Source organism: Urocitellus parryii, chromosome 2 (assembly GCF_045843805.1).
Source record: "Urocitellus parryii isolate mUroPar1 chromosome 2, mUroPar1.hap1, whole genome shotgun sequence".
Taxonomy (NCBI): Eukaryota; Metazoa; Chordata; class Mammalia; order Rodentia; family Sciuridae; genus Urocitellus; species Urocitellus parryii.
Genome location: NC_135532.1, coordinates 225,833,181 through 225,846,232, shown reverse-complemented (window position 1 = coordinate 225,846,232; position 13,052 = coordinate 225,833,181). Strand labels below are relative to the sequence as shown.

At 38.0% G+C, this 13,052-nt stretch overlaps 1 protein-coding gene across 6 annotated transcripts in view; it reads right to left on the bottom strand.

Annotated features, from left to right (window-relative positions):
- Pcbp3 (poly(rC) binding protein 3) overlaps nucleotides 1–13,052 on the bottom strand; it is a 223,477-nt gene that overhangs the window by 190,870 nt on the left and 19,555 nt on the right. The gene's annotated exons all lie outside the window — the stretch shown is intronic.

The following is a 13,052-nucleotide window of genomic DNA, read 5'->3' as shown; positions in this document are numbered from 1 at the left end:
GCTCGGCTCCCCTCACCAGACTCGACACCCTACTGCTGAAAGCAGAAGCCTCCATCTTGGGCCACCTTCATCACCATCTTCAGTGGGAGCAAATCCCAGTTCGGAACTCCGGCTGGCCAGGTATCCAGTTTCTAACTCCCCACTCTCCCCAGAAGCCACTAGCCCAGCATAGTGACACCCTGGTTACCTTCACCATCCTGAGGGCAGAGATACCAGCTAACAACAGACAACCCCACACACTGGATGAGAAGGAAAGCAGGAAAGATACTGATCTCCAACCAAAACAATTCCTGTTTCTTCCTTCAAGATTTTTTTTTCCCTCTCCCTCTCTATTCTCCTGCCCTCACCTCCCCAACATATGTGAAACCAAGTTCTTTGCATGAATTAGGATTTTTGAGGACTGGGACATCTGCATAGTATATTACAGTTGTGTTGTATATTCTCTTTTTTCTTTTTTCCCACCAGTTTCTACTGTTTTAACATTTTTTATTTTTCTTAATATATATGTGTGTGTGTGTTTTATGTACTCTGTCTTCCCACTTACTTGTCTACTCAAAATTATTTCCTCTCCCTTCTGCTACTAATTTCCTTTGATTTCTCTTTCACATTTCCTAAGATATAACAACTCTATATTCTCACCTCCTACCTCCTCAGCATATCATCCTACTCCTCACCCCTCGTTCTTTGTCCACCATCAGAAACTGTAAACCCTTTTACAAACCTACTGAATATATTGTAGATAATAATTGAATCACCATTAATGTACATTGTGACCAAACTATAAACATCTTAATAACAAACATTTGTTTTTAGGGTGTATATTGGGATCTGTTAACATTGTCCATCACCTCAAAGGAGAGGTATTGGATCCCTACAGGGGCACTATAAGCCTATAGGGTAAAAAAGGTAATGCCTTGGATGCACAGTGCTAGAAGGGAAGACACACACGTAATATAAAAAGACAAACGAAGAAAGTGCCCCAAACAAATCAAGATACCACATTATTAGAATCCATGGCCAGCACAGCAGAAGATATTACAGAAAAGGGATTCAGGATGTACATAATTAAAATGTTCTGTGAATTAAAGAATGATATAAGAGAGCAAATACAGGCAGCAAAAGATCATTTTGACAATAAGCTACATAAACAAATTTAGGAAGCAAAAGATTACTTCATAGGGAGATAGAGGTTCTAAAAAAAAAAAAAAAGAAATCCTTGAAATGAAAGAAACAATAAGCCAAATTAAAGTTCAATCAAATGCATCACCAACAGATTACACCACTTGGAAGACAGGACGACAGAAAATGAAGACAAAATATATCATCTTGAAAAGAATGTAGACCACACAGTGAAAATGGTAAGAAACCATGAGCAGAACATTCAAGAAATATGGGATAGCATGAAAAGATCAAACTTAAGAGTTATCAGGATAGAGGAAGGCATAGAGTTCCAAACCAAAGGGAGCAGAAAATTTTCCAAACATGAAGAATGAATTGAAAAAACAAATTCAGGAGGCTTACAGGATGCCAAATGTACAAAAATCACAACAGATTCACACCAAGGCACATATAATGAAAATGCCCAAATACAGAATAAGGAGAAAACATTAAAAGCAACAAGAGAAAGGAATCAGATTACATATAGGGGAAAACCAATTAGATTATGTGCAGATTTTTCAACCCAGACCCTGAAAGCTAAAAGATCCTGGAAAAACATATATCAATCTCTAAAAGAAAATGGATGCCAACCAAGAATCTTATATCCAATAAAATTAAGCTTTAGATTTCTTTTTATCTTTATGATGAAATAAAAACCTTCCATGATAAACAAAAGTTAAAAGAATTTACAACTCGAAAGCCTGAACTACAGAACATCCTCGGCAAAATATTCCATGAAGAAGAATTGAAAAACAACAATGAAAATCAGCAAAGAAGGTGTTACACAAAAGGAAAAATGAATCAAAGGAGAAACTAAATCAAATTAAATACCAAAAAAAAAAATGGCTGGGAATACAAAGCATGTCTCAATAATAACCCTAAAAGTTAATGGCCTAAACTCACCAATCAAAAGACATAGAATGGAACATTGGATTAAAAAAAAAAAAAAAAAAAAAAAGGACCCAACAATATGCTGCCTCCAAGAGACTCATAAGAAAAGACATCCACAAACTGAGGTGAAAGGTTGGGGAAAATCATATCACTCACATGGAATGAGGAAGCAAGCAGAGATTTTTTCCATCCTCATATCAAATAAAGTAGACTTCAAGCCAAAGTTAATCAAAAGAGATAAAGAAGGATATTTCATACTGCTTAAGTGAACCATTTATCAGCAAAATATAAAAATAATAAATTTATATGCCCCAAACAATGGAGTGTCTACATTCATCAAACAAATTCTTCTCAGGTTCAAGAGTCAAATAGACCACAACACAATAATTCTGGGTGACTTTAACATACCTCTTTCACCACTGGATAGATCACCCAAACAAAAATTGAACAAAGAAACTACAGAACTCAATAATACAATCAATAACTTAGACTTAACTGACATACATAGAATATTTCATCTTTCAATGAACGAATATACTTTCTTCTCAGCAGCACATGGATCCTTCTCTAAAATTGACCATATATTATGCCACAAAGAAACTCTTAGCAAATATAATAAAGCAGAGATACATTTCGTTGTATCATAATGGAATGAAATGAGAAATCAATGATAAAATAAAAATAAAGCTACTCCAACCTGGAGACTAAATAATATGCTACGGAATGGGTTTCAAAAGACATCAAGGAGGAGATTAAAAGATTCTTAGATGTGAATGAGAACACAGATACAATGGATCAAAATCTCTGGGACACTATGAAGGCAGCGGAAAGGAAAAGGGGAGTTCATTGCATGGAGTTCCTTCCTTAAAAGAAGAAAAGGTCAACAAATAAATTATTTAACATTACATCTCAAAGTCCTAGAAAAGAAGAACAAGTCAACACCAAAAGTAGTAGAAGACAGGAAATAATTAAAATCACAGCTGAAATCAATAAAATTGAAACAAACAACTGAAATATTTAACAAAACAAAAAGTTGGTTCTTTGAAAAATATAAAAAATTTACAAGCCCTTATCCATGCTAACATCTCTAGTGATTAGAGAAATGCAAACCAAAGTACTTTAAGATTTCATTTCACTCCAGTCAGAACACCAGATTAAGAATACAAACAACAATAAGTAAGTGTTGGTGAGGATGTGGGGGAAAAGGCACACTTATACATTGCTGGTGGGACTGCAAAATGGTGCAGCCTATATGGAAGAGAAGGAGAGAGAAAACTCAAATTACTAACATATGTGATGAAAAAGGAAATATCACTACAGACACTAGAGAAATACAGAAGATAATTAGAAATTATTTTGAAAACTTGTACTCCAATAAAATAGAAAATACCGAAGGCACTGACAAATTGCTAGGGTTATATGATCTGCCCTAATTGAATCAGGACAATATACACAACTTACACAGATCAATTTCAAGTGATGAAATAGAAGACACCATCAGAAGCCTGCCAACCAAGAAAAGCACAGGACTGGATGGACACAGCTGAGTTCTACAAGACCTTTGAAGAAGAACTAGTATCAATACTCATCAATTTATTTCAGGAAATAGAAAAAGATGGAGCATTTCCAAACTCATTCTATGAGGCCAATATCACCCTGATTCCAAAACCAGGCAAAGACACATCAAAGAAAGAAAACTTCAGACCAATATCTCTAATGGACATAGATGCAAAAATTCTCAATAAAATTCTGGCAAATTGAATACGAAAACATATCAAATGGGGTTCATCCCAGGGATGCAAGGTTGGTTCAACATACAGAAATCAATAAATATAATTCATCACATTAACAAACTTAAAGATAAGAACCATATGATCATCTCAATAGATGCAGAAAAAGCATTCAACAAAATTCAGTGCCCCCTTCATATTCAAAACACTACAAAAACTAGGGATAACAGGAACATATCTCAACCTTATAAAAGCTATCTATGCTAAGCCCCAGGCTAGCATCATTCTAAATGGAAAAAAAATTGAAAGCATTCCCTCTAAAAACTGGAACAAGACAGGGATGCCCTCTTTCACCACTTCTATTTAACATAGTTCTTGAAACACTGGCAGGAGCAATTAGACAGACGGAAGAAATTAAAGGGATACAGATAGGAAAAGAACTTAAGTTAGCACTATTTGCCAACCATATGATTCTATACCTAGAAGACCCAAAAAATTCCACCAGAAAACTTCTAGAACTAGTAAATGAATTTAGCAAAGTAGCAGGATACAAAATCAACACCCATAAATCAAAGGCATTTCTAATTTTTAGTTTGAATCCATCCCATTTATTAATTCTTGTGACAAATTCTCTGAAAGGGAAACGAGCAAAACTATCCCATTCATAATAGCCTCAAAAAAATAAAATAAAATACTTGGGAATCAACCTAACAAAAGAGGTGAAAGACTTCTACAATGAAAACTACAGAATGCTAAAGAAAACCTTAGAAGATGGAAAGATCTCCCTTGTTCCTGGATATGCAGAATTAATATTGTCAAAATGACCACACTACCAAAAGCATTATACAGATTTAATGCAATTCCAATCAAAATCCCAATGACACTCCTCATAGAAATAGAAAAAGCAGTTATGAAATTCATCTGGAAAAATAAGAGACCCAAATAGCTAAAGCATTCCTTAGCAAGAAGAATGAAGCAGGTGGCATCACTGTACCAGACTTTAAACTATACTACAGAGCAACAGTAACAAACAAAAAAACAAAAAAACATAGTATTGGCACCAAAATAGACTGGTAGACCAGTGGTACAGAAAGAGGACACAGAGACTAACCCATAAAATGACAGTTATTTTATATTAGACAAAGGCGCCAAAAACATACATTGGAGAAAAGAGCCTCTTCAACAAATGGTGCTGTGAAAACTGGAAATCCATATGCAAAAAAAAATGAAATTAAACCCCTATCTCTCACCATGCACAAAATTCAACTCAAAGTGAATCAAGGACCTAGGAATTAAACCAGAGACAGAAGAAAAAGTAGACCCAAATCTCGATCATATCAGATTAGGCCCCTACTTTCTTAATACGACTCTTATAGTGCAAGAATTAAAATCAAGAATTAATAAATGGGATGGATTCAAACTAAAAAGCTTATCAGCAAAAGATACAATCAGTGAAGTGAATATAGAACCTACAGCTTGGGAGCATATTTTCACCACTTATACATCAGAGCACTAATGTCTAGGATATATAAAAAACTCAAAAAGTTAAACACCAAGAAATAAATAATCCAATCAATAAATGGGCCAAGGAACTGAACAGACACTTCTCAGAAGGTGATATACGATCAATCAACAAATACATGAAAAATGTTCAACATCTCTAGCAATTAGAGAAATGCAAACCAAAATCACTCCAGTCAAAATGGCAGCTGTTAAGAATACAAACAACAATAAGTGTTGGTGAGGATGTGGGGAGAAAGACACACTCATACATTGCTGGTGGGACTGCAAAATGGTGCCGCCAATATGGAAAGCAGAATAGAGATTCCTTGGAAAACTGGGAATGGAACCACCTTTTGCCCCAGCTATCCCACTTCTCGGTCTATACCCAAAGGACTTAAAAACATCATACTACAGGGACACAGCCACATCGATGTTTATTGCAGCACAATTCATAATAGTTAAACTGTGGAACCAACCTAGATGCCCTTTGGTAGATGAATGGATTAAAAAATGTGGTTAAAAAAATGGAATATTACTCAGCAATAAAAGAGAATAAAATCATGGCTTTTTTTTTTTTTTTTTTTTTTTGTGTAGGTTAGTGGATGGAGTTGTGTGGGGCCAAAAACTAAGAAGGCACCTGGCTAAATGCCAGTAGGAGGACACAGTAGTTGTTTTGAAACCTCCTTGATTGGCTTACTTCTCTTCTGTGCTCGTGCACAGTTCGTGCTCTTTATTAGAAACTATGGTATGAGTATACATGTGAATTCCTCCTGCTGATTTGACATTTATGTTGATTGGTTCCCACTTTTCCATGTTTTAAAATGATTGGCTTTTACTCCTTATATAAGTTGTGTGTGTTTCCTCAGTAAATGAGATCCTGCTTTGACTGGTCTCCCTGGCGCATCTGATTGTCCTCTGGTGGGGAGGGATGGGTGGGCGGCCAGCCAACCCTGACCTTTCTTGATCCATCCAGGTTGGGGCATGCTCTCCTAAGCCTCTCTGTGGGACAGAGTGGATAGAGGAAGCTAAAAACCCCAACAGAGTTGGAGAATATAATGCTAAGTGAATTCAGCCAATCCCAAAAAAAAAAAAAAAAAAAAAAATGTTGAATGTTTTCTCTGATATAAGGAGGCTGATTCATAGTGGAGTTGGGAGGGGGAGCATGGGAGGATTAAACGAAGTCTAGATAGGGCAGAGTGGGAGGGGAAGGAAAGGAGCATGGGGTAGGAAAGCCAGTGGAATGAGATAGACAGTATCCTAAGTTCATGTATGAAGACACGATTGCTGTGAATATATACTGAATACAACCAGAAATATGAAAAATTGTGCTCTATATGTGTAATATGAATTGCAATGAATTCTGCTGTCATAGATAACAAATTAGAATGAGGCGTTGGGGATGTGGCTCAGCGGTAGCGCGCCCGCCTGGTATGCGTGCGGCCCGTGTTCAATCCTCAGCACCATACACCAATAAAGATGTTGTGTCTGCCGAGAACTAAAAAGAGTATAAATATTAAAAAATTTAAAAAAAAATTAGAATGAAAAAAAATAAAAATAAAGAAGAGAAGGGGCACCCCTGAACTGATTTTATCAGGCTAATATAATCCTGATACCAAAGACTAATAAAGGTATTACAAGAAAAGAAGCTATGGGTTGGTCAGTATTCCTCTTGGAGGTTGACTCTGAAGTCCATAAAACATCATCATATCAGATCCAGAAATATTTTAAAAGGATAAAGCCTCCCAACAAAATGGGGTTTGCCTCAAGCATCCAAGGTTGGCTTAACACTCATCATCATTCTATGTGACTTACCACATTACCAGAATAAAGCAGGGAAACAATCAATGAATAAATGAATGAGTGCAGAAAACATTTAACAACACCAACACCCACTGGTAAACTAGAAATAGGCCTAGAAAAAGTTCTAGAACTGAAAAAATATAACTGCATTATGGACTTTTTTTTATTTCTTTAACATAAAGCGTTCAGAACTAAAGATGCAATTAGATAAACTCAAACAGGTCCAACTGAAATACCCAAACTGAAGTTCAGAGAGAAAAAAAAATGTTAAGTATGAAGACCACATAATTGAGAGTACATGGCATTAGAGATTCATGGAGCACAGTCAACATGTGCAGCCAGGATAGTCAGGACAGGAGTGGGCAAGAGCAATATTTAAATGAATGGTGGTTGATGGGTTTCCAGACCTGACCAAAGCCTCTGTGTGTCCCACTTCGGACAGACATACAGCATACACACATGCATGTGTGCACACACATGCTCAGGCATGAAGACAGAAAAACCTTAAAACTGAGTAGAGAAAACAGTGTGTTTATTAAAAGAGTAACAGTACAATCGAAGGCTAATTCTGGGGTTGTGGTTCAATGGTAGAGGGCTTGCCTGGCACATGTGAGGCACTGGGTTCAATCTCCAGCACCATATAAAAAACTAAATAAACTAAATAAAGGTATTGTATCTATTTACAACTAAAACTATATTTTAAAACAAAATCAAAGGCTAACTCTTTAATAGGCACTGTGAAGGCCAGAAGGCTCTGAAAATACTGACTTGTTCAATATGCTGGAAGAAAACACCTGTCAACCTGGAATGCTATACTCAGTACTCATCAAAACATTTCTTCACAAATGAAGGCAACCTAAATTTTAGACAAAAATTGAGAGACTGTGCTGTCGATAGAGCTGCACTGTGAGAATACTCTTAGAAAGTCTTCAGGCTGAAAGAAAATGCTCTCAAATGGAACAAAAAACTACAGGAAAGATTGAAGAACACTAGAAAAGGCAAATGCACCAATAGACTCTCGACATAGAACAGAAATGATGTTGTGCTAAATCTCTGATATACACAGAAGTAAAAATGTATGACCAGAGTGCAGAGGGGACGAATGGAGCCAGGCCACACTGAGTCTTACCCAAAGTGCAGAAAGTGGCACGTAACTGAAATCTCTCAGATACAACTAAAAAGTAACTAAAAAGTAACACAAGAATGAGCCAATAGGACTGGGGCTGGGACTCAGTGGTAGAAGGCTTGTCTATATATTTAATGAGCCAATAAAAGCTAAGTGATTAAAACAGTGGGGAAAATACCTCATTATCCAAATAAAGGCAAGGAAAGAAAATAAAGTAGCAGAAGCATGGATGGAACAAAAAGGAAATGAGTGGCAAGGTGGCAGAATCAAGCACCACATTTCATAAAAGTAAGCAGATTAAACACTCCAATGAAAATGTACAGGTTGCCACACTGAATAAAAATTACTATATTCTATTGAAAGAAACATATTTTGAAAGTAAGGATGCAGCTAGGTTGAAAATACTGGAATAGCTTCTGGAATAGCTTCATTACTTCAGATGAAACTGACCTTAAGGCGAAACTTCACCAGAGAAGAAGAACACCTCATAATTATGAAAGTGTCAGTATGGGAATACATAGTGCCAGAATTAGTATATGCTTCCTATTGTCTCTTTCAAGTATAAAAGGCTAAAAACAGGTCTGGGGCATAGCTCAGCAGTAGAGAACTGCCTCGCGTGCACCAGGGCCTGAGTTCAATACCCTGCACAGCAGAAAAACAAATAAAAAGCAAAAAACAGAAGTAAAAAGAGGAACAGATAAAGCCACAACTGTAGTAGATGCTATGCTGAATTCTACAAGTAGATTTTAGCAAGGTCATTGAATAAAAGGTCAATGAGCAGCACTCACTGACATATTTCTACATGGCTGCAACAACAGCATCAAAGAAATCCCAAAAATACACCTAACAAAACCTATGCAAAGTCTCTATGCTAATAACAACAAAACATCATTTGGAAAAATTAAAGACTTCAATGGAGGAATAAGCCATATTCTGGAACTTGGAAGACTTAATCTTGTAAAAATATCAATTCTATGAAACCAGAAAGTCCCTATCAAAATTCCAGCCAGTTTGGGTATGTGTGATATTGGCATACTTGTTTTACAATATGTAAAGACAGGCAAAGGACTTATGATAATGTGAAAAATCTCAGTGAAAAACACAGGGAAACCTCTACCACCAGTCATTAGGATTTACAGCAAGCCCCCAATCTGCAAATGGGCTTTCCACATTTTCAGTTACCCATCATCAACCATTGTCTGAAAATATGGAAAATTCCAGAAATAACCAAGTTATTACACTTTATAAACAATTCAAAAGTAAACAATTCACAATGAAATTGCATGCTCTTCTGCACAGCATGATGAAATCTCACACCACTGTGTTCCAGCTTGCCCAGGTCATGGATCACCCCTCTGTCTAGTGTATCCATGCTGTATATGCTACCCACCATAGGTTACATAGTGGCCGCCTCAATTATCACATGGACTGCTATGGTATCACAGTGCTGGAATACAAGCAATCCTTGTTTTATTTATGGCTCCAGAGTACAAGAGTAGTGATCCTCTAATTCGAATATGCTAGAAGTTCTTGACTTAATAAGGAAAGAAAAAAAATCATTGCTGAGGTTGCTAAGATATACAGTAAATTATTGTTATTAATCTTTTACTGTGCATAATTTATAAATTAGACTTTTTCATAAGTATGCATGGATAGGAAAAATATATATAACATACATAGGGTTTCATACTATCTGTGATTTCAGACATCCACTGGGGTCCTGGAATATATTCCCAAGAAAAAAGAGGGGGACACTATACTATAACACAGCAATTAGTACAGTAGCACTGACCCAAAATGAAAAACACCTTTGTCAGAAAACAGACACTCCCCACAAGGTGTCCCAGTCACCCACTTTTGCCTCTCAGCCCCAACCCCAACCCCTTCTTGGCCCGTTCAGTGATGCTGGTGCTGAGCCTTGAGAACCTTTCTCCTTGGCCAGCCTGCACATGATAGGCTTGTTAACAGAGGGCACTGGAGGCACACTGCAAGCAAAAGAGCTTCTCTCACAGGTTCTAGGGCTTTTTCCTTCCTCTGTAGCTTATCAGCCAGCCCCCCAGTAGCTGGCTTCCCCTGGAGCCTCACAGTTACCCAAGGAGCCCAGCTAGCATTTCAGTGGCTTTCTCTGAGGATCCCAACCTGTCCTCTCCAGCAATGCCTAAAATCAGACTTGTTGGACTTGTGCCTGAACTTGTATCATTTCTCCTTGAGCAGCTCCTACATTTGCTTTTCCTGCATTCTTTACAAAGGCCTTCATCCCTTGTCCCTCTTAATTATTAATTCCTTTTACTAGTTAAAAACCTTTCCTATTAAATTGTCCCTTTTCAAACTAATGGTATAATTAATTTTTGTCTTCTGACTAACCCTGACATCTAAGATCACTTGATTTTTAGCAAAGGCAACACCTATAATTCAGCAAAAAAAGAATGGTCCGTCCTATCAACAAATAGAACTAGATTAACTAGATGTGCACACAGAAATCACAAATCTAGACTTTTGCCTCATACCAACACAAGTGGACAGGACCAGAAGCTCAAGGAATACAGAAAAGCTCCTGGATGGAAACGAGGAGGAGCCCCTCCATGGCCCTGAGTCAGTACACCTTCCTTCAGCCTGAAATAATAAGGACTGCATATAAAAGACTGACGAATTGGGTTTCATGAAAAATAAGATTTGCAGGCTGGGGCTGGGGCTCAATGGTAAAGCACTTGCCTAGCATAGGTGAGGCCCTGGGTTCGACCCTCGGAAGGAAGGAAGGAAGGAAGGAAGGAAGAAGTTGAATTCTAAAAATAAATAAATGTGCCTCCAGAATGTACAAAACTACTGAGTCAACTTTAAAAAGACAACCAACAGAAAATTAACAAGAGGCTAAGTAGGCACTTCACAAGACAGACTGAAATGTCTGGTAACTTATTAAGAAGGACTCAAACTGAAAGTAATGAGGAAAGTCCAGATTAGAACACAGTGAGACCCTCCACACAACCTGCAGAAAGGCAGGTATGAAAAAGACAGAAAACAGCCAGCACCAGCAAGGAGGAGAGCAGCCAAATCCACCTTCATGTCTGGTTGCCTAAAACTTGGTTCAACCACCTCAAAACACTGTCAGGCAATTACTTACTAAAAATAAACACACAGCAGCCCTAGGACACCCATTCCAACTCTAGATACATATGCAAGAGGAATGTGCATATCTGTTGGCCAAAAGAAATCTGTAAGAATGCTCATAGAAGCATTATTCTTAATAGCCCAATCTGGAAATATTCCAAATTCCCTTCAGCAGTAGAACCACTGAACAAACAGGCAAATCATGATATATATGCACAGTGGAATATGACATAGTATTTATAAAATCCTCTAAACATCTTTTTTAGAGGGTCTAGGGGTTGAACCCAGATGCATTTAACCACTGAATCACATCCCCAGTCCTTTTTTTTTTTTTTTTTTTTGAGACAGGATTTCACTAAGTTGCTTAGGGCCTCAATAAGTTGCTGACACTAACCTTGAATTTGTGATCCTCCTGCCTCAGCCTCCCAAACAACTGAGATTACAGACATGTACCACAACACCCAGCTAACATCTTTTTTTTTTTTAAGATGGACACAGTACCTTTATTTTATTTATTTTTATGTGGTGCTCAGAATTGAACCCAGTGCCTCATGTGTGTGTGGCTCACTACTGAGCCACAACCCCAGCCCATAAACATCTTTTTAAACTCATGCTCTAGCACAAACTTGTGGAAAGTATACTGTAATTTTTTAATTTTTTCCCTTTATCACACTTTCAAAAAGGATTCTTTCCTCCTTAGTTATATTATTAGTAACACAGACCAGAATATATGGCCATGGCTCATCTTTAAATCAGACATGTCTTACTACTTCCAAATTCCAAAAGGCTTCTCCTCTGTTCTCAGTTCCAAGGTGGATATCCTGCAGGCTTGGGCACCTTGGTCATCACACACCAGACTCTGAGTACTCACCTGGCCCAGCCACCATCCTCACACCTGCTCCCCAAGCTTCTGTTCTGTTGTCTTGCCTGGGCCTCATAATTCAATCCAGTAGAGTTGTGGAAGACAACTTTTTTTGCTTTTACGAATTAGAAGACAAAAAATCTACACAATAAAATAATAATAGCTGTTCTTCAGGTCATATTATGTGCCAGCCCCTTCCACAGACCTTCCAACATCAAACCATAAGTCCCACCCTCTCCAAGGCAGCCTCCATTCCTGCAAAGTGCCTGCCTCTTGGGAACACCACATCTGTCTGTTGCTCTTTTGGGGCTTGCGTACTAGACACTGTCTGGCACTGAGGATATATGTGTTCCTGCATTATCCCTTCACTGGATGACATGCTCTTTGAGAGTGGGGGCCACTGCCCACCTCACAAGCCACCAGAACAGGCTTTTCAATAATACATTGCGTTGACTTCCTAGCATCACATCTCAGAGCTCAGCCTAGGAAGGTTTTCTGGGACAGAAGGGGTCTGGGATCATCTGGTGAAAGCAAGGACCAGCATGTGACCCAGAGGAAAAGAAAGAGCAATCTTCGTAAGGACTCTGGTCTGATGCAGTCATAGCACTAATTCCAGAGGAGCTCTGGGCCAGGAATACGGGAGCCAAGGGCTGATTAGCTCATTGCTGAAGTGCTGGCAAGCATACTGGCTTTTTGGCCCAGCCCCAAAAGAATGTGATGTGAACATTATATGCCATTAAGCTGACTCAGAGAACAAATGACTAAGTTTCCGATAATCAAGGAGAAGATGCTGGCATGGCCATTCTTCATTTCAATGCAACCGGAGTTTAATGCATCCTGACGGATGATCTGGTCCACCCCAAAGGAAGCGTCTCTG